We start from the raw sequence: 19321 nt of genomic DNA, 5'->3' as shown, positions 1-19321 counted from the left end.
CAGATATGCAGATGACACCACCGTTATGGCAGAAAGTGAAAAGGAACTAAAAAGCATCTTGATGAAAGTAAAAGAAGAGAGTGAAAAAGTTGGCTTAAAACTCAACATTCAAAAACTGAAGATTATGGCATCTGGTCCCATCACTTCATGGCAAATACATGGGAAAACAATGGAAACTAACAGACTCTATTTTCCTGGGCTCCAAAATCACTGCAGATGGTGACTGCAGCCTTGAAATTAAGTGACACTTGCTCCTTGGAAGACAAGCTATGACCAAACTAGAGACCATACTAAAAAGCAGAGACATTACTTTGCCAACAAAGATCCGTCTAGTCAAAGCTATGGTTTTTCCAGTAGTCATGTATGGATGTGAGAGTTGGACCATAAAGAAAGCTGATGACAAAGAATTGATGCTTTTGAACTGCGGTGTTGGAGAAGAGTCTTAAGAGTCCCTTGGACTACAATGATATCCAACCAGTCAATCCTAAAGGAAATCAGTCCTGAATATTCATTGGAAGGACTGATGCTGAAGCTGAAACTCCAATCCTTTGGCCACCTGATGTGAAGAACTGACTCATTGGAAAAGACCCTGATGCTGGGAAAGACTGAAGGCAGGATGAGAAAGGGACAACACAAGATGAGATGGTTGGATGGCATCACCAACTCGACGGAGATGAGTTTGAGTAAGCTCCAGGAGTTGGTGATGGACAGAGAAGCCTGGCATGCTGCAGTCCATGTTGTCGCAAAGTCAGAGACAACTGGGAGTGACTGAACTGATACACAAAGTTGAATAAAAATATGCTTTTTATTTCTGGTGTTTTTATATTTCGCTTACATTTACAGACAAAATTTTGGAGAGACTAAACACATATATTTAGACCAGCTATTTTATTAAAACTTTCAAAGGAAGAGGTCATTTATTTTTCAACACCTCCCTTGCCAAAGGGGATATTCTATAAATAATGTTTACTAGCCAACCAGTTACTTTAGTAGCAAACTGACTGCATATATATACATATATATATATATATATGAATTGTGTCGCTGTTTTTAAATTTAGAGCAGGATTACTCAGTCTTGGCACTATTCACATATCCTTGGCTGCATAATTCCTTGTTGTGGGGGGCCATCCTAAACACTGTAGGATTTTTAGCCACAGTTCTGGTTTCTACCACTAGGTCTCATTAGTATCTCCCCAATCCAGTTTTGACAACCAACATTGCCTCCAGATATTGCCAAATTCCCCTGAGAGACAAAAATCCCCCTGGTTTGTGATTCACTGATTTAGTGCCAGTGCTTGACACTTTTTATCTCAAAAAAAGAATTCAAATGGAGTGAAAGTTGTGCACAAATTTCTCTAAAGCTAATATTTAAGAATTACTAGAAAAGTACATTCCAGCAAGAAAACAGGCCACTGTAGTAAAAATGGGATAAGATGCCTCACAGAACATACATATTAATGAATGAAATATTATTTGTTATATAGAACAAAACCAGTGAACAGTATGGTGCTTTAAAAACTGTTCTGTGGTAAACCGCATGAACCATATCAACCTTGATTGTGTTTCTTGAACCCATAGAAAAGATTTATACCTTCTCCCCTTTTATAGAGTAATCTAGGCATATATCTAGAATATTGTTTTTTCCTTATTTAGAAGATTGTTTTTTCTAGCTCTTAAAATTCTTATGGCATTTTTATTGCCATAATCAATGTTTATTTATTGTAATGCTAATAAATGTTTGTGAGTTCGGTTGATCTTTTCCAGCAGGATGGTTCAAAAATAATTTTAACAATTGAAGTTTGCAAAGAGATTGTCATCATATTGTCCATTTTTTCTTGGTATTTTGAAAAAATGTTTTTAAATTTGCTGTGATATTACATCCTAGAAAGTGACTTGAGTGTTCTGCAATAGCAGCTTTTCATTTGGGTTATGAGTATTAGTATTCACTTACAGCATTAACTCTAGTAGTTTCAAATATGCCATTATGAGCCATTTGGAATTTTAAAAGCATTCATAAATAAATGCATGGTAGAGAGTTCCAATTGGTTGGATAAGTAATGTACACTTAAAAAATTAAAATGATATCAAAATGCATATACACATTGATTAAATAGAGTAAGTGTATTTTGAGTCATTGAAATACATTCTTCATCATACTGAGTGAAGCTTTCAGAATTGTTGCTTTTACATTGTAACAAATAGCAAATAGTACCCTAGAATAGCAAATGCCAGTAATAAAAGTGAAGATTTTAAATAGAAAAAAAATATTAGTTTACTAATTTCATGAAGAGTGGAAATCTAAAACCTATTGCCATTTGGTTCTTAAGAAGCCTTATTGGACATTGAAGCAAAAATTATACAAAGGAATCAGAAATTTTTATTACTTTTTATTCATCATGCATAATATGTGAAAAGAATTAAATTAGGCCACATAGACTGAAAATTAATTTAGTATGGCTACTATGGCTCCTATATTTTAAATTTCTTATATATTAAGAGACATTATAAAAGAAGAAATAGCAAATACATATATTTTCCAAAAAATTTCAACCCACTTCCCCTCCTCCCACAATTCAACAACCCTGAAGTCTGTGACAATCACTCTGCTACCTCTCCTTGCCAAGATTTCCATTGTCCCTTTCAGAGTGTGTAAATGCTTTACTTCTGTGCCAAGTGTGACCATGGAAATCTGTGTCAGGCCTCCTAACCTCCTAGGCACACACGCAGCCTCCATCATTTGAGCTCCTGCCTGGCTCTGGTGTACTAGTGAAAATGAAAAACAGAACTCCTTTAAGGTATAGCGATTCCTGTGCTCTCCTAGGCTCAGAGTCTAGCCTCCTTCACCATCCTTTTACATGCTCACTTCCATTTCCTCCCCTTCCAAGGCAGCCCCATCTCGTTCTCTAACAAAAGTTTTAAGATGACTTCAGATAAGAGTAGCTATTAATCATCACCAAGGCAAGAGAAGGAAGAACCAGGAGGTTTAGCTCCTCTTCCATTCTTTCTATTCTCTTCTAACAGTGAGAATAAATCAGTATTTTAAGCTTATAAATTATATACATTTCCTCTACCCATAGTTCTTTGTTCCTCACAAAACCCTGTAATACATGCTGCCATCTCACAGATATAGAATGACACTGAGAAAGTCTAGTTATCTTGCCCAAGGTCACAAAACTAGAAGAGGCAGAATTGAGACTGAAGCCCAACTCTGTGTGACTCAAGGCCCCCAAACTCTATAAGTGGAGAAGTCAAAGAAAAACAAGGTGCTATTACTGGGTTTAACTGCAGATAACTATAGAACAAGGATTTCAATCTAGTGTTTGGTGTCTATGGTAGGTAGACTCATAGCCCCACGAAGATGCCTACAGCCTAATTTCCTGAGCCTGTCAATATGTTAGGTGACAGGGCAAAAGGGAATTAAGGTTGCCAAGAGAATTAAGGTTACTAAGCAGCTCACCTGAGATAGGAAGATTATCCTGGATTATCCAAGAAGGCCCCCTGAAATTGTAATAAGAGTCCTTAAACAAAGGAGACAGAAAAGTGAGCATCAATCATGTGATGTGAGAAGAATTTAACTGGCCACTGCTGGCTCTGATGATGGGGTAATAGTAATGTTAGTCGCGTCCAGCTCTTTGCATCCCCATGGACTGTAGCCCACCAGGCTCCACTGTCCATGGGATTCTCCAGGCAAGAATACTGGAGTGGGTTGCCATTCCCTTCACCAGGGCATCTTCTTGACCCAGGGATCAAACCTGGATCTCCTGCATTGCAGGCAGATTCTTTACTGTATGAGCTACAGGGAAGTCCCATGATGGTGGAAGGGGCCAACAAACCAAGAAATTCAGGTAACCTTTGTGCTCAGTCGTTCAGTTGTGTCTGACTCTGTGACCCCATGGACTGTAGCCCACCAGGCTCTTCTGTCTGTGGGATTTACCAGGCAAGAGTACTGGAGTGGGTTTCCATTTTCTCCTCCAGGAGATCTTCTGGACCCAGGGATTGAACCTGCATATCTTGGGGCTCCAGCATTGGCAGGCATATTCTTTACCACTGAGCCAGTTGGGAAGCCTTTAGAATCTAGAAAAGACAAGAAAACAGAAGCTCCATCAGTTTCTAGAAAGGAATTCAGTTACGCCGAATCTTTTATTTTGGCCTAGTGAAATCTACATTTCTAAACTCTGAAACTGGAATTTAATGCATTTATGCTGTTTTTAACCACTAAGTTTGTAATATCTTGTTATAGCAGTCATAGAAAGATATTATAAGATCTGTATCAATTTTATATTTTTAAAACATTCAACCAGTCCATTCTGAAGATCAGCCCTGGGATTTCTTTGGAAGGAATGATGCTAAAGTTGAAACTCCAGTACTTTGGCCACCTCATGCGAAGAGTTGACTCATTGGAAAAGACTCTGATTCTGGGAGGGATTGGGGGCAGGAGGAGAAGGGGACGACAGAGGATGAGATGGCTGGATGGCATCACTGACTCGATGGACGTGAGTCTGAGTGAACTCTGGGAGTTGGTGATGGACAGGGACACCTGGTGTGCTACGATTCATGGGGTCGCAAAGAGTTGGACATGACTGAATGACTGAACTGAACTGAACTGAACCACAATTAAACAATAAACCAGAGAAAGATCAAAGAAATCAGCATTCCATTATTACTAAGAAATTCTCAGCCCAAAGATATATTGAAAACCATAAATTCAAAGTTTCCAAAGGTTTTTTTTCCCTTATAGTTACCAGGCATATAATTATTCAGTAAACATTTACAGGGCAGCTGTTATTAACTTGGTGTTGAAGAGATGGTGGGAGGCAAAATAGACCAAGTTTCTGTCCCTCATAGATTTATGAACAGAATAGACTCAAGAACTGATTCATTGGGTGTTCACTTTATATCCAAATTGGTCAAGTCGAGTTACAAGAAGTTCACAGTCAAGTCAACAGTGGATCAAGGCTAGATGACGTGGAGTCAGGGTCAGCCAGAGCCTCTCTTCTGCTTCACCCCTGTTGACTGCAGAGCACAGCCATGCTCTTGTTTTCTCTTTTCCTGAATCATTGTCCAATCTCTCCTTTCATTCTCAAAATCCACCGTACAGGGGATTTGGCCTTGACAGCCTCTCCTTTTCCTTACTGCCTCAATTTTATTTAAATATTTTTACCAATAATCACTGAGGGAAAAAAAAGGCATTTGCAATAGCATCAACAACAAAAGTAAGAGATAAATTTTCAAGCTTACAATGTTCTTACCTCAGAGGCTTTGACTCATTTTCTGTAACTGAAAGCATTCCCCTGCTTTTTTCTGAGAGATGTCCAGACAGTAACTGGAGGTATAATTAAGGCCTAAATATGGATTTGAGGTAGAGCAAAAGCTACCCCCTTGACCTCAAGTGGGCATTTGCGTTTCTGAGGTTGTCCCATAAGATGACACCCAACTCACTAGGGTGCCCAATAATTACATCCTTTGGGCATTTCCCCTGTACCACACATCAATTAAAGGGCAATTCTAGGAGACCTATGTCAATAAAACTGTTTTTCAAATTTGTTTTGATGACAATAAGAGGATGAGGTAGATTTCAATTTGTGATCATGGGCGCTCATAGTTGAAACACGAGTTTCATAAAAAATATGTATCTTTTATACTGAACTATGAACTCTGATTTTTTTAAAATTCTATCTCTTCTTCTTTTTGAATGCTGTCTGAATCACAACCTGAAGTTTTCAAAATGCTGCAATGAGCTATCATGGGGAATTTGTTACACAATGTGACGGGCATAGCTATCACAATCAGAAACTCTGGAAATGAGTCTTGGCTCCAACTCCTTCATAGCTGGGTGAGTTCATTCTAGTTACTTAATGTCTCTGATTGTGCTTCCTGTTATCTAGTTTGTGGCAGTTAATATTTCAGAAGAGAGTGGCTGTGTCCCAAGGATTAAATCATGTAATGTACAATATTAGCTCCATGATGGCACAGTCGCCATGTACTTTGTTCACCGATGTGTACAGTGGTGTACTCAAGTCAGCTCTCAGAAGTTCACAAGAGATAATTCTGTACTTTTTCCCCAACTCTTCATTCAGTGACATCCTGTGGCTAATTTGAAATCAGCCATCATGGGAGAATTTATACAGAGAAAGTGGTGAATACTACACCTCAACCTGTTCTCCACCCCAGCCATTATTAAACATATACTAGCACACTCCTCCGTGTATTCTGAGCACCTAAAATAGTGCCTGACCCAGTGGCTCTTAGTAAATATTCATCAAATGATGAAACAGATAGATGAATATAAAACATTTCATAACAACAACTAATAGCACAATCAGGAAAGTGAAAGTGTTGGCCGCTCGGTCATGTCCCACTCTATGGGACCCCATGGACTGTAGCCTGCCAGGCTCCTCTGTCCATGGAACCCAAGGATCAAACCCAGGTCTCCCAAATGGCAGGCAGATTCTTTACTGTCTGAGTCACCAGGGAAGTCCCAAAGCACATGTTAACAGAATGTGCCTCAGGGACTGCTTTGTTGAAAGCAGAGATACCTAAGGATTTGCCTTTAAGGAAGATCTTGCCAATAAAAGAAATTGTGTGGAAGGGTCTTATTCCCTGCTCTGTCATAGTATAACCAACGAGTTGAATGGTTAAGCCATTATGATTTCCTTTAGAGCTTTCCCCTCCATTCTCACCTTTATCTCAGCTGCAAGTGACTGATTTCTAAAATGTCAAAAATCAAATTATGATGCATAGCAGACAAATTCTATATATAATTTGTATACGTTTTCTTCCAATAGTGATGATGAAGAGGTGGGAAGTTTGCCACCCAGTGTTAACACTTTGAGAATGATGGAGAAATAAAGACCATTTCCTTTAAGCAATGTATATTTTATGATTAAAAAATAAAACAGAAAATAACAACAAAGCATATTATCACTTTCTCCAAGAACTTCTATAAATCTCCAGGAAAAGAGTGGGTATCCCTCTCTTACAGACTTCCATGGTATAATGTATGGGCTCAAGTGTATATTCCGTATATTTATCATATACAGCATAGTATGCTGCTGCTGCTGCTGCTGCAGCTAAGTCGCATCAGTCATGTCCGACTCTTCATGACCCCATGGACTGCAGCCTACCAGACTTCTCCGTCCATGGGATTTTCCAGGCAAGAGTACTGGAGTGGGGTGCCATTGCCTTCTCCGACAGCATAGTATAATTGCCTATAATTATTTGTCTTCCCCAACTTGAGTAACTGAAGTTTAATGACTTTTTTTGTTTATAATCTGACACCCAGAATAATTATTCTGCCTTCCAGAATGTATGGCAAAAAATATAAGTTAATAATGTTTAATATATACATTCATGGGTTAATGAATAGTTTTTTATATCGCTAGGTTTTTTTTTCTCTTAAAGATAAACTCAAGATTTTGGAAAAATTAAGCAACTAACAACAACAACAACAAAAAGATAATGAATGAAGCTTAATTTTTGAGACCAAACCAGTGTTCACTGCTCTTCAGATGTAATGATGAGATGCCTAATGGACACTCACTATTCAGTGTTTGTTCCAAGGTGGGAGGGAGGACAGGATTCCACGTGTAAGCTAACTCTGGGAGAAAATTCAAAGCCAAATGAGTAGAAATGGTAATCTCTTCAATATTTATTTCATAGCCAGTACTTCTACTAAACAGACACTTCGTTGAGTTGCTTTAGACTCTACTGAAGCACTGGTCTTCCCTGGTGGCTCAGTCAGTAAAGAATCCACCTGCAATGCAGGAGACCCTGCTTCGATTCCTGGGTGGAGAAGATCCCCTGGAGAAGGAAATGGCAACCCACTCCAGTTTTCTTGCCTGGTAAATCCCATGGACAGAGGAACTTGGAGGGCTACAGTCCATGGGGCTGCAGAGAGTCAGACAAGACTTAGCGACTAAACCACCACACCATGACCACTGAAGAATTATGTCTACTACTTAAATCTCAAGGAACCAGTAATATTTGACTATATCTCATTTGGGAACCAGTTATACCTATCTTTATTGTTTGAATACATTTCATTCAAGGATTGTTTATACTCATTTATATTTAAACATGATTGGATATGATCAATAGAAAGTTCAACCATGTATATTCTCACCAACATATAGTTGAAATGATACATTCAGAGATCAAAATGCAAAACGAATAACTAAACAAAACATAACACTAAATTTCACACAGCTGAACTGGTTTACTTGCCCCAGCATTTGCTTGAATAGATGTTTAAAAAAAGGCATAATTTTCTGTGCCCCTTGGTTTCTGCCAAATCATAGCAGCCAATAGTCACAGTAAATCAATGCATATTCTTTCCCTAAGTCCCTTAGGTGCTGTTGAATTGTAATAAATGCAACTCTCCACTTCAGTGAGCTGGGCTGTGGTCCAAGAGAAAAGAAAATCTTGAATTTAGAATCTTGGCTTATCCACTGCTTAGCAAGACGTTCCAAATTTTAATGAAGATTCAACTAACCAATACATGTAAATAATGAAACCTAACTTGTTTTCACTGGACAAGATACACCATACTGAGTTTGGGAAAGAATTGTTTTTTGTCTTGTTAGAGCTCAGGCTGTTGTGCCATGACGTGGACACGCCTTTTATCATTCATCACAATACTATGTGTCTTTGAATAGGTATTTCCTATTGCTGCTATGGTGATTTTTAAATGTTTAAATTCCAGATTCAGTAATATTTGTGTAATAACTATGAACTTAGGAAATATAATATACTCTCTGGTACAGTTATATCCCCATCAGATAGCAGAATCTATAGATCACTTGGGAACATGGACAGGGCATTCCATAAATAGGCACAAGGTTTCTTTTTTGCTGCTATTATTGTTCTAAGAGTTTTGTTTTTTTTTTAATACACTAACAATTTTTATCAGAGATTTTTATAGAAATCGATTTTTAGTTTTCATTCATTTGAAATAATACTTTTGGACTTAAGAAATATTTTATGAGACTTAGAAGTTTAATTATTATCTTAAAATTATAGTTCACATTCATAGAGATAATTAAACAGTAAATGCTTCATCATAAAGCTCCCTATAATTTTTCCTATAAAAAAGGATTTTATCTCTTTGTGTTGAATGAGTAAGACAACTGATACAAAATTTAATTAAATTTTAAAACATGCTAGATATGTAGGGGTGGGAATGGTTGCAAGGGAAGGTAAGAACTGGATGTCAGTCCATGAAACTAGACTCTTTTCCAGTTTCATAACACTATGCACTGAGATTTATTTTAGCAGATAAAAAGAAAAAAGAATGGAGCCCATTTATTCAGTGATTGTCTCTGAGTCTTAGCAGCTATCACGGACAGAGTTAAAATATTCTAAAGAGCAAGAATTGGGGGTTATTTTTTTCTTCCCCTAGAATCTCTCATTTACCCATTTTTTGAATATTGATTGGGTGTCTGGCACTCTTTTCAACACTGACAAGGCTCTGATGGACTGTGTTTTCCGGCAATGGCAGCAGCACTCTCCCATTGCAGAGGTGCTCCTCCAAAGTGACCTGACCATTGCTCTATCAGCAGGTGGAGTCTAATTCTTCTCTTCAGTTGGGCTGGTCTTAGAACTCATAACCAACAGAAGGCAGTTGAAATGAAATTGCATGGATTTGAGGCCAATTCACCTCATATGTCTTCAGCCCAGTTCCCTTGAAACTCTTGCTCTCAGGGAAGCCAGCCAATGTGTAAGAAGTCTGACTACCTTGAGGAACCTGGTGGTGACACTGTGCATAGGCCCTCACTCAATGGAGTTCAGTTTCCTGCCATTCTCACCAAAACAGCAGATGGTAAATGAAGCTGTTTGAGTTCTCCAGACCAGCTGTTCTTAGTCAACGCTACAAGGAGTAGAAAACCATCCAGACATATCCTGCTTAGATTTCTGACCTACACAATTATAACATAATAAAATGGTTGTTAGTGTAAGCCACTAGGTTTAGGGACTGCTATGCACCAATATTTTATATAACTAAAATAATAATAATAATGGCTAACATCTACTGAGTTCTTCTTGGGCCTTAGGCACTTCTTTAATCCTCAGGTAAGTATTAACATTATCTCCATTTTCTACAGAAGCCAAAATAAACCAGCTTAAGATCAGAGATCTTGGAAGAGATGAATCTGCAATTAAAATGCGAGGCCTTCATTCTGAGCTGCATCCCCTGCCCTCAGTTCAGTTCAGTCGCTCAGTCGTGTCCTACTCTTTGCGACCCCATGAATTGCAGCACATCAGGCCTCCCTGTCCATCACCAACTCCCGGAGTTCACCCAAACCCATGTCCATTGAGTTAGTGATGCCATCCAACCATTTCATCCTCCGTCGTCCCCTTCTCCTCCTGCCCTCAATTTTTCCCAGCATCAGGGTCTTTTCAAATGAGTCAGCTCTTTGAATCAGGTGGCCAAAGTATTAGAGTTTCAGCTTCAGCATCAGTCCTTCCAATGAACACCCAGGACTGATCTCCTTTAAGATGGACTGGTTGGATCTCCTTGCAGTCCAAGGGACTCTCAAGAGTCTTCTCCAACACCACAGTTCAAAAGCATCAATTCTTTGGTGCTCCGCTTTCTTTCTAGTCCAACTCTCACATCCATACATGACTACTGGAAAAACCATAGCCTTGACTAGACGGACCTTTGTTGACAAAGTAACGTCTCTGGTTTTTAATATGCTGTCTAGATTGGTCATAACTTTCCTTGCAAGGAGTAAGTGTCTTTTAATTTCATGGCCTGCCTTCAAGGAGCTCATAATTCAGTGGAGAAATAGACTTATGAAAAATTACAGTAAAATATGACAAGTATCATAATATAGGCTTTATGAGATGCCATGAGAATTTAGAAGAGAGAGAATATAATTTTTTTTAAGAGTGAGGAAGAGATGAGGAAGAAGGGAAAGGATTCACAAACACTTTTAAGAGGAAGCAGAATTTGATCATGTACAGATCTGGTGTTTGTGAGAGAAGAACCCTGGGTTTCTTTTCTTCTTTCTTCTCTCCCTCTCTCTTTCTCTCTCTCTATGGCAGATAAATACAGCTGAAATAAGAAAAAGTAAAGGTATATAATAAAAAATTTGAGGAGGCAAGTCGAGAGTTAACATAGGCTATTTCATTCCATGCTAAAGCTTTTGTATTTTTTTCCTATATATGATAAGGAATCATTGGAGACATTTTTATGAGGGAAGTAGCAAAAGTAAACTTGCATTTTACAGTATAATTCTTTTTTTAAATTAAAAAATTTTTTTAATTGAAGGATAATTGCTTTATAGAATTTTGTTGCTGTCAAACTTCAACATGAATCAGCCATCAGATCAGATCAGATCAGTCACTCAGTCGTGTCCGACTCTTTGCAACCCCATGAATTGCAGCACGCCAGGCCTCCCTGTCCATCACCAACTCCTGGAGTTCACTCAGACTCACGTCCATCGAGTCAGTGATGCCATCCAGCCATCTCATCCTCTGTCGTCCCCTTCTCCTCCTGCCCCCAATCCCTCCCAGCATCAGAGTCTTTTCCAATGAGTCAACTCTTCTCATGAGGTGGCCAAAGTACTGGAGTTTCAGCTTTAGCATCATTCCTTCCAAAGAAATGCCAGGGCTGATCTCCTTCAGAATGGACTGGTTGGATCTCCTTGCAGTCCAAGGGACTCTCAAGAGTCTTCTCCAACACCACAGTTCAAAAGCATCAATTCTTCGGTGCTCAGCCTTCTTCATAGTCCAACTCTCACATCCATACATGACCACAGGAAAAACCATAGCCTTGACTAGACGGACCTTTGTTGGCAAAGTAATGTCTCTGCTTTTGAACATGCTATCTAGGTTGGTCATAACTTTCCTTCCATAGGTATACATATATCCCCTCCTTTTTGAACCTTCCACTTCCCTACCCATCCCACCCCACTAGGTTGATACAGAGCCCCTGTTTGAGTTTCCTGAGCCATACAGAAATTTCCCATTGGCTGTCTATTTTATATATGGTAATGTAAGTTTCCGTGTTACTCTTCCCATACGTCTCACCCTCTCCTCCTCTCTCCCCATGTCCATAAGTCTATTCTCTATGTCTGTTTCTCCATTGCTGCCCTGTAAATAAATTCTTCAGTACCGTTTTTCAAGATTCCATATATGTGCATTAGAATATGATATTTATCTTTCTCTTTCTGACTCACTTCACTCTGTATACTAGGTTCTAGGTTCATCCACCTCATCAGAACTGACTCAAATGCATTTCTTCTTGTGGCTGATAATATTCTATTGTGTATTTGTACCATAACGTCTTGATCCATTCATCTGTTGATGGACATCTGGGTGGTTTCCATGTCCTAGCTATTGTAAATAGTGACGCAGTGAACAATGGGATACATGTGTCTATCAATTTTGGTTTCCTCAGGGTATATGCCTAGGAGTGGGGTTGCTGGGATATATGGTGGTTTTATTCCTAGTTTTTTAAGGAATCTCCATACCATTTTCCATAATGGCTGTGTCAATTTACATTCCCACCAAAAGTGCAAGAGCATTGCCTTTTCTCCACACCCTCTGCAGCATTTACTGTTTGTAGACTCTTTGATGATGGTCATTCTGACCAGTGTGTGCTGACGTCTCATTATGGTTTTGATTTAAATTTCTCTAATAATGAGCAATGTTGAGCATCTTTTCATGTGTTTGTTAGCTGTCTGTATGTCTTCTTTGGAGAACTGTCTGTTTAGGTCTTTTCCCCACTTTTTGATTGGGTTGTTTTTCTTGTATTGAGTTGTATGAGCTGCTTGTCTATTTTGGAAATTAATCCTTTGTCAGTTGTTTCATTTGCTATTATTTTCTCCCATTCTGTGGCTTGTCTTTTCACCTTGCTTATAGTTTCCTTTGCTGTGCCAAAGCTTTTAAGTTTAATCAGGTCCCACTTGTTTACTTTTGTTTTCATTTCCGTTACTCTTGGAGGTAGGTCATAGAGGATCTTACTTTGATTTATGTCATCGAGTGTTCTGCTTATGTTTTCCTCTAAGAGTTTTATAGTTTCTGGTCTTAAATTTAGGTCTTTAATCCATTTTGAGTTTATCTTTGTGTATGGAGTTAGGAAGTGTTCTAATTTCATTCTTTTACATGTAGCTGTCCAGTTTTCCCAGCACCATTTATTGAAAAGGCTGTCTTTTCCCCATTACAGTATAATTATGGTTGCAGTGTGAAAGATGAATTGGATGGAATTTAGAAGTAGGTACTCAAATATATATTTTATATGAAATAATAAATGGATTAATTTATTTTTAAGAATTTTTATTGGAGCTGAGTAGCTTTACAATGTTGTGTTAGAAAGAGAAAACAAATATTGTATATTGTGGCATATATGTGAATCTAGAAAAATGGTGTAGATGATCTTATTTGCAAAACAGAATTAGAGATACAGATGTAAAGAACAAATGTGTGGACACCAAGTGGGGAAAGGGGGCTAGGATGAATTGGGAGATTAGGATCAACATATGTGTACTGTTGATACTATGTATAAATTGATTAATTTAAATTATAACTTTGTTTTCCCCTTTCTTTCTCTACTTTCTTAGGCAGTTTGCCTTATTATTTACAACAAAACAATGCAGAATATGCAAGATAAAACATAACAGTCACTAATAGTTATTGAACATTTATTATGCATGTTATCATTTAATCCTAACAATAAACTACCACGGAAGTACTACTATTATCTCCTTTTTATGGAGGAAGGAACTGAAGCAGAGCTCGTCCAGACTATAGGCCTATTTGATAGCAAATCTGGAATTCAAACTAAGGCAGTCCTGTTCCCACTGATCTACAAGTTCTGAAGCAGAGTTCAGTGATGGCAGATCCTGAAGCAGAGATTTTCACCCTAATTTAGTAATAGATGAATATGGAGTCATTGATAGTGCACAAAAACACAAAGGGAAGGGAACTTAGCCGAAACAGAAGTTAAGGAAAGGCTTTCTGGAGATTATTATACATGAATGAATTTCAGAAGATGAATTTCTTTCTTCGGTCATTCATTTGTTCATCAAATATTTTAGAGTGCTTATAGTGCCAGACAGCCTGCCAAGAAAAGATAATTATTTTTCCTCCTTGCAAAACAGGTTGAAACATGGAGAGTTCGCAACAAACAATGACAAGTGTAACGAATGTTATGAAAGGAGAAGCACAAGGTTCTATGTAAACACCTCAAAAAGGGATCTTTACCTAATCTGGGAAGGTTAAGTTTAACCAAGTGCCAAAGGGCACATAAGAGTTGTTCAAGTGAAGTGGGAGAACATTACATAGGAAAAGTATTCCAGGCAGACCCGAAACCATGATGGCAGGCAGACAGGTGGGAGAGCACAAGGACTGAAAGCCACTGAGCCTGACAACACGGAGAGTGATGAGCATGTAGGCAGGGCTCAATCCACGAAGAGTTTCTTGGTATTATAGAGACCTTGATACCATTCGAAGGCATTTAAACATTTGAACTGGGACTCATGAAATTCACTGTGGCCATGGTGTGCAGACTGAATTAAAAGATGGCAAGAATAGAAGAATTGATGCTTTTGAACTGTGGTGTTGGAGAAGACTCTTGAGAGTCCCTTGGACTGCAAGGAGATCCAACTAGTTCATCCTAAAGGAGATCAGTCCTGAATATTCATTGGAAGGACTGATGCTGAAGCTGAAACTCCAATACTTTGGCCACCTGATGCGAAGAATTGACTCACTGGAAAAGACCCTGATGCTGGGAAAGATTGAAGGCAGGAGGGGAAGGGGACGACAGAGGATGAGATGGTCAGATGGCGTCACCGACTCAATGGACATGAGTTTGAGTAAACTCCAGGAGTTGCTGATGGACAGGGAGTCCTGGTGTGCTGCAGTCCATGGGGTTGCAAAGAGTCAGACATGACTGAACAACTGAACTGACCTGAATTGAAGAATAGAAGTGTTCAAAGAGCGGAGAACGTGGATATATTTAAATATACCTTGGAAATATAATTGGTAAGTGTGATGATTAATTACATATCAAGATTGGAAAAGGAAAGAGCGATTTAAAGGACAGCTCATTCATTTACAGATTGCATGTATGATTGGAGACATGGTTGTACCAACTTGGAACATCACAGAAAATGAAAACTAGTGGTAAGGGAGAGGGATTTGTGGGTAAGAGTAGGGGACTGGAGAGATCTGGTTCAACCTGGACCAGCTGAGTTTGAGGTTTCCGTGTACTAGCTAAGGTGAGAGCTAATATTTAGTTGGATATATGGAGTTAGATATCATCACCAACTCAATGGACATGAATCTGAGCAAACTCCGGGAGATAGTGACGGACAGGGGCTGCAGTCCACAAGGTCACAAAGAGTCAGACGGGACTTTGTGACTGAACAACAAGAACAATGGAGTTAGGGATGATGTCTGGAATGAAGATACAGATTTGAAAATTTCTGGCAAATAGATATGTGGTAAATGAATCCATGAAATTAAACAGGGAGGGAAAGTAGAATGACAAGAGAAGAATAGAACATTGCCAAGTTGAATGTTATCAGAAAAAGGAGACAGAGGAATTTCTCTGAGAGTTAGAAACTGAACTAGATAGTATTATAGAGTGTTTTGAGCTGAAAGAAGTGGTTCATAATGCCATTTTGCTGACTTGAGAAAATGTAGAGCTAAGAATTAAAAGTTTTTAAATTGGCCATATAGTGTGACATTCCTTTCAGGTGGAATATTAAGGTGGAATGTTCCCACAGTCGGAAGAGAATCTCTGAAGAGATTTGGCTGTGAAGTACATGACAGTAATTAAGGTGAGATATGGCTTTAAGGAGGCATTTTATTGTTTATTGTTTGCTTTTATTTTCTTTTTTTTTGTTTTCCAGTGGCAGATTCCAGGTGGTATCTAGGCAAGTGTCAGAGTTCACAGAGTAGAGAAAAGTGAGCACTCGTGTGTCAAGTTCTGTCCCCTTCACCAACACCAAAAGGGAGTTGTTTCAAAGTATGAGATCAAAGAGATAAAAGAGATCACAAAGATCAAAATTTACTTAGAAAGTAAGAACATGACCAGAAAATATATTGCTGCAATAATTTTGAGAACTCTTTCCCTGAGTTACTTTTTTTTTCATTACTTCAAATAAATCTGTGGTCATTTTGTACAACCATTAATTCTTTCTGTGAGAGCTGTGGTTCTTAATGTGGTTAATAGCTCTAATTTTTGTTTTGAGTAGATGTCAGTTCAACAGTATGTACATTAAGTGTCCCCAATGAAAGTACATTTTCAAGTCTGTATCTCCCACATGTCTAAGCTCATGTCCACATTGTAAATAAGAATTTGACTTCTAAAAATAATGATGGACTACTGCTCCCTAAAAATACTAAGAACACAGGCTGCCTGCTCCCTATATTGAAATTCAATGCTTGATATATCCTAGAAGAGATATAAGGTTTCTCACTGGAAAATTAATAACAAAAAGTAGTCCCTAGGTAGATCATTATTGGCCCCTTCCTAACTGTGAAACAGGGGAAAGTATCTGTGGCCAACACCAAGAATGACAGAGGCAAAACAGAGTTCAAACCCACACGTGGTTTTGGAGGACATGACAACAAATGTAGGCAGATTTTCTATTTCCTGGGCATTTCTTTCATCCACAGTTTTTCCCTTCTTTTACCCCTACAAAATCAGAGGGGTTCTGGTAAGGTTGGTGCAAACATTAGGCAACATTTGTCCATTTGTTGAAAGAATGGATCCTTAAATATGATATACTTACACTATGAAATACCATGCAACAGTCAGAAGCAATGAATTAGAAATACATTCATAAACTGAATGGATGTAAGCATATTTCTTCCTTTTAAGAAGTGTGAGAAACCTCAAAAGAATGATAATCTATAATACAGTATTATTTACACAAAATTCTTTTTCAAAAATTCAAAATAATATTCCATCAGACAACTGCTGCTGCTGCTGTGGCTAAGTCGCTTCAGTCATGTTCGACTCTGTGCGACCCCACAGACGGCAGCCCACCAGGCTCCTCCGTCCCTAGGATTCTCCAGGCAACTAAAATATACAAATGTACATACTTTAAACAAAATAGAATGCTTTGGGTATAGGAGGGGACAAGAGAGGAAAAAGACTAGTGATTGTTGAAGAAAGGGATAAGTGATTAAAATAAAATGAGGACCAAGGATAGTGTGCCATGAACCTAGACCTGTGATTAAAACAATTTTCTGTACCACTATCCAAAAAAGATTATAGACAGTATAGCCAAAAACAAATGTAACAGTAGTATTATAAAATGCAAGTGGGTTTATAATTCATGTGATTTGCAGAGTGAAAATGACCCAAATATAAATTTATAAGGAGGTAGGCTTTTTGCTATTGAGTGATTTCAGATGAAGAACAAAATCAGCAGCCATTTCCCCAGGCTACTATCAATTCATCAAACTCTTTCCAGTAGTTCCAAAGGCACATAGTGAAAAGGATCATCGAGGGTACAATATAAGATATTGAATGAAATGACCCTTTGGTGAAAGAACAGGAAATGCGGGAGAAGGGTTAAAAAAATCTCAGTAGGCTAGTAAAAACCTCAAGAGATTGATCAGTTTTGTCAAGCTAGTTTTGAGGTTGCTTTCATATATTGTAAAATATTTTTGAGAGAAAAAGACCTAAAGACAGTGCCAATTAATAAATACAGAAAATCTATATACTGGAAAATCTTACTAAATTAATATTTTATGCTTTTGTTAAATGTCAATCTTGACCCAAATGATGCCATGACTTTGAGTAGAACAAAAGAAGGTTAAAAACGCCTTTCACATGAAAGTTTTATATTCTGACAGCACAAAGGAATGAAATACTTTCTCATCTGAAATAGCAGTTGTCTGGGAGGTTCTTTTATTCTTTCATTGGCACATAGTAAATTGAGTCTTTTCAACAGTAATGCAATTGGGAACTTTAAAGATAATTAAGAAACATAAAATATGTCAGTCTTCTCAAACATAGTTAGAATATGAGTTTTAATCTCTCTCCTTCAAGAGCCTTAGTATAAGTTTAAGTCTACACTCTCATAATTTTTTAAAAAGTGTATCATTTCAATATGTACCAAGAAAAAATGTCTAATAACTCTGTAAGGAAAAATAAAATATTTGTGTTTTTTATAAATATTTAATAAAAGCTATATTTGCAATATATTGCTGATCCCATATGAGCAAAAATATTTCTTAAATGGTGATGTAGCAAAAAATATAAATGTACAGAAATGAAATCCTTTAATGGAAATTAGGCTGATGACTGGCCCTGGAATAAATGTAGCGATTCAGTTCTCTCCTGAATATCTTGGAGGTCACAGGCAACACAAAAGGACAAGTGTGTTCTATCTGTCCCTTTCTTAAAATCTCAGCTAAATTGACTTCAGTACAGTATGACTGGTACCTGAACCAGAAATCCTTGTAGTATATGCAGTATCCATGAGGTTCCCCCGGTCCTATCCAGTTCATACAATTTCAGAAAGAATCTTGTGATTCATAGCAGCAGCTTGAGACTACATAATGCATGCCTCAACTTCAGTTGAAAAGAGTACATTTTCATGAAGATTTATATAGGTAATCTGCATATTGCTACATCTCGATTATAATTCACTCTCAGATTAGCTTTTTCTCATCTGCTCTGTGATCTGCCTCCACACTCCATAATCTCCATTCTGTTATCGGAAAGGTATTACTCTGTTTCAGAGGTGTTGATCCTCAGAAATACATTTCTTCCCCTTTAAAGGTTCTTGATCCATTAAGGACATAGATTCTCAAGCAATCAGCGTCTGACAATGCCCACCTGTACCAAAGCACTATCAATCTCTTATTATCAGGGTTCCTACTCAGAGCCAAAATTGTCTTCCTCAGTATTCACTATCATTCCAAAAGTTGAACACCAAGATTACAAGGATCCTACATAATACACATGGAAATAAAACAGATTCCCAACTATAAATATAGTCTAAACCACAAAGACAATTATACAATGCTCTAAAAGAAAATACAGAATCTCACCAAGAAGACTGACTGATCAAACCTGTGAGTCACATTTGAAACATCCAAAACAGACCCATAATTACAACTTAAATAACTTATTTTTACACAGAAAAGGAGTTTTTGTATGGCAATTTAAATATTTCAAACACAAAATAGAGAAAAGATGAAACCATTGAACATTTAAACTCCTTTTCATGTGACTTTGGTCAACACTTGCAGTGGCAGGTGACAAAAACCCAACTTGAATAATCTTATGTAAGAGCAGAAATGCTGCTAGGCCTCAGAGGCAGTGGACAGAGCACCAGAGTCTTCCCACATTC

Source organism: Bos mutus, chromosome 3 (assembly GCF_027580195.1).
Source record: "Bos mutus isolate GX-2022 chromosome 3, NWIPB_WYAK_1.1, whole genome shotgun sequence".
Taxonomy (NCBI): Eukaryota; Metazoa; Chordata; class Mammalia; order Artiodactyla; family Bovidae; genus Bos; species Bos mutus.
The sequence above is the reverse complement of the archived record's forward strand: the minus strand, read 5'-3'. Positions refer to the sequence as shown.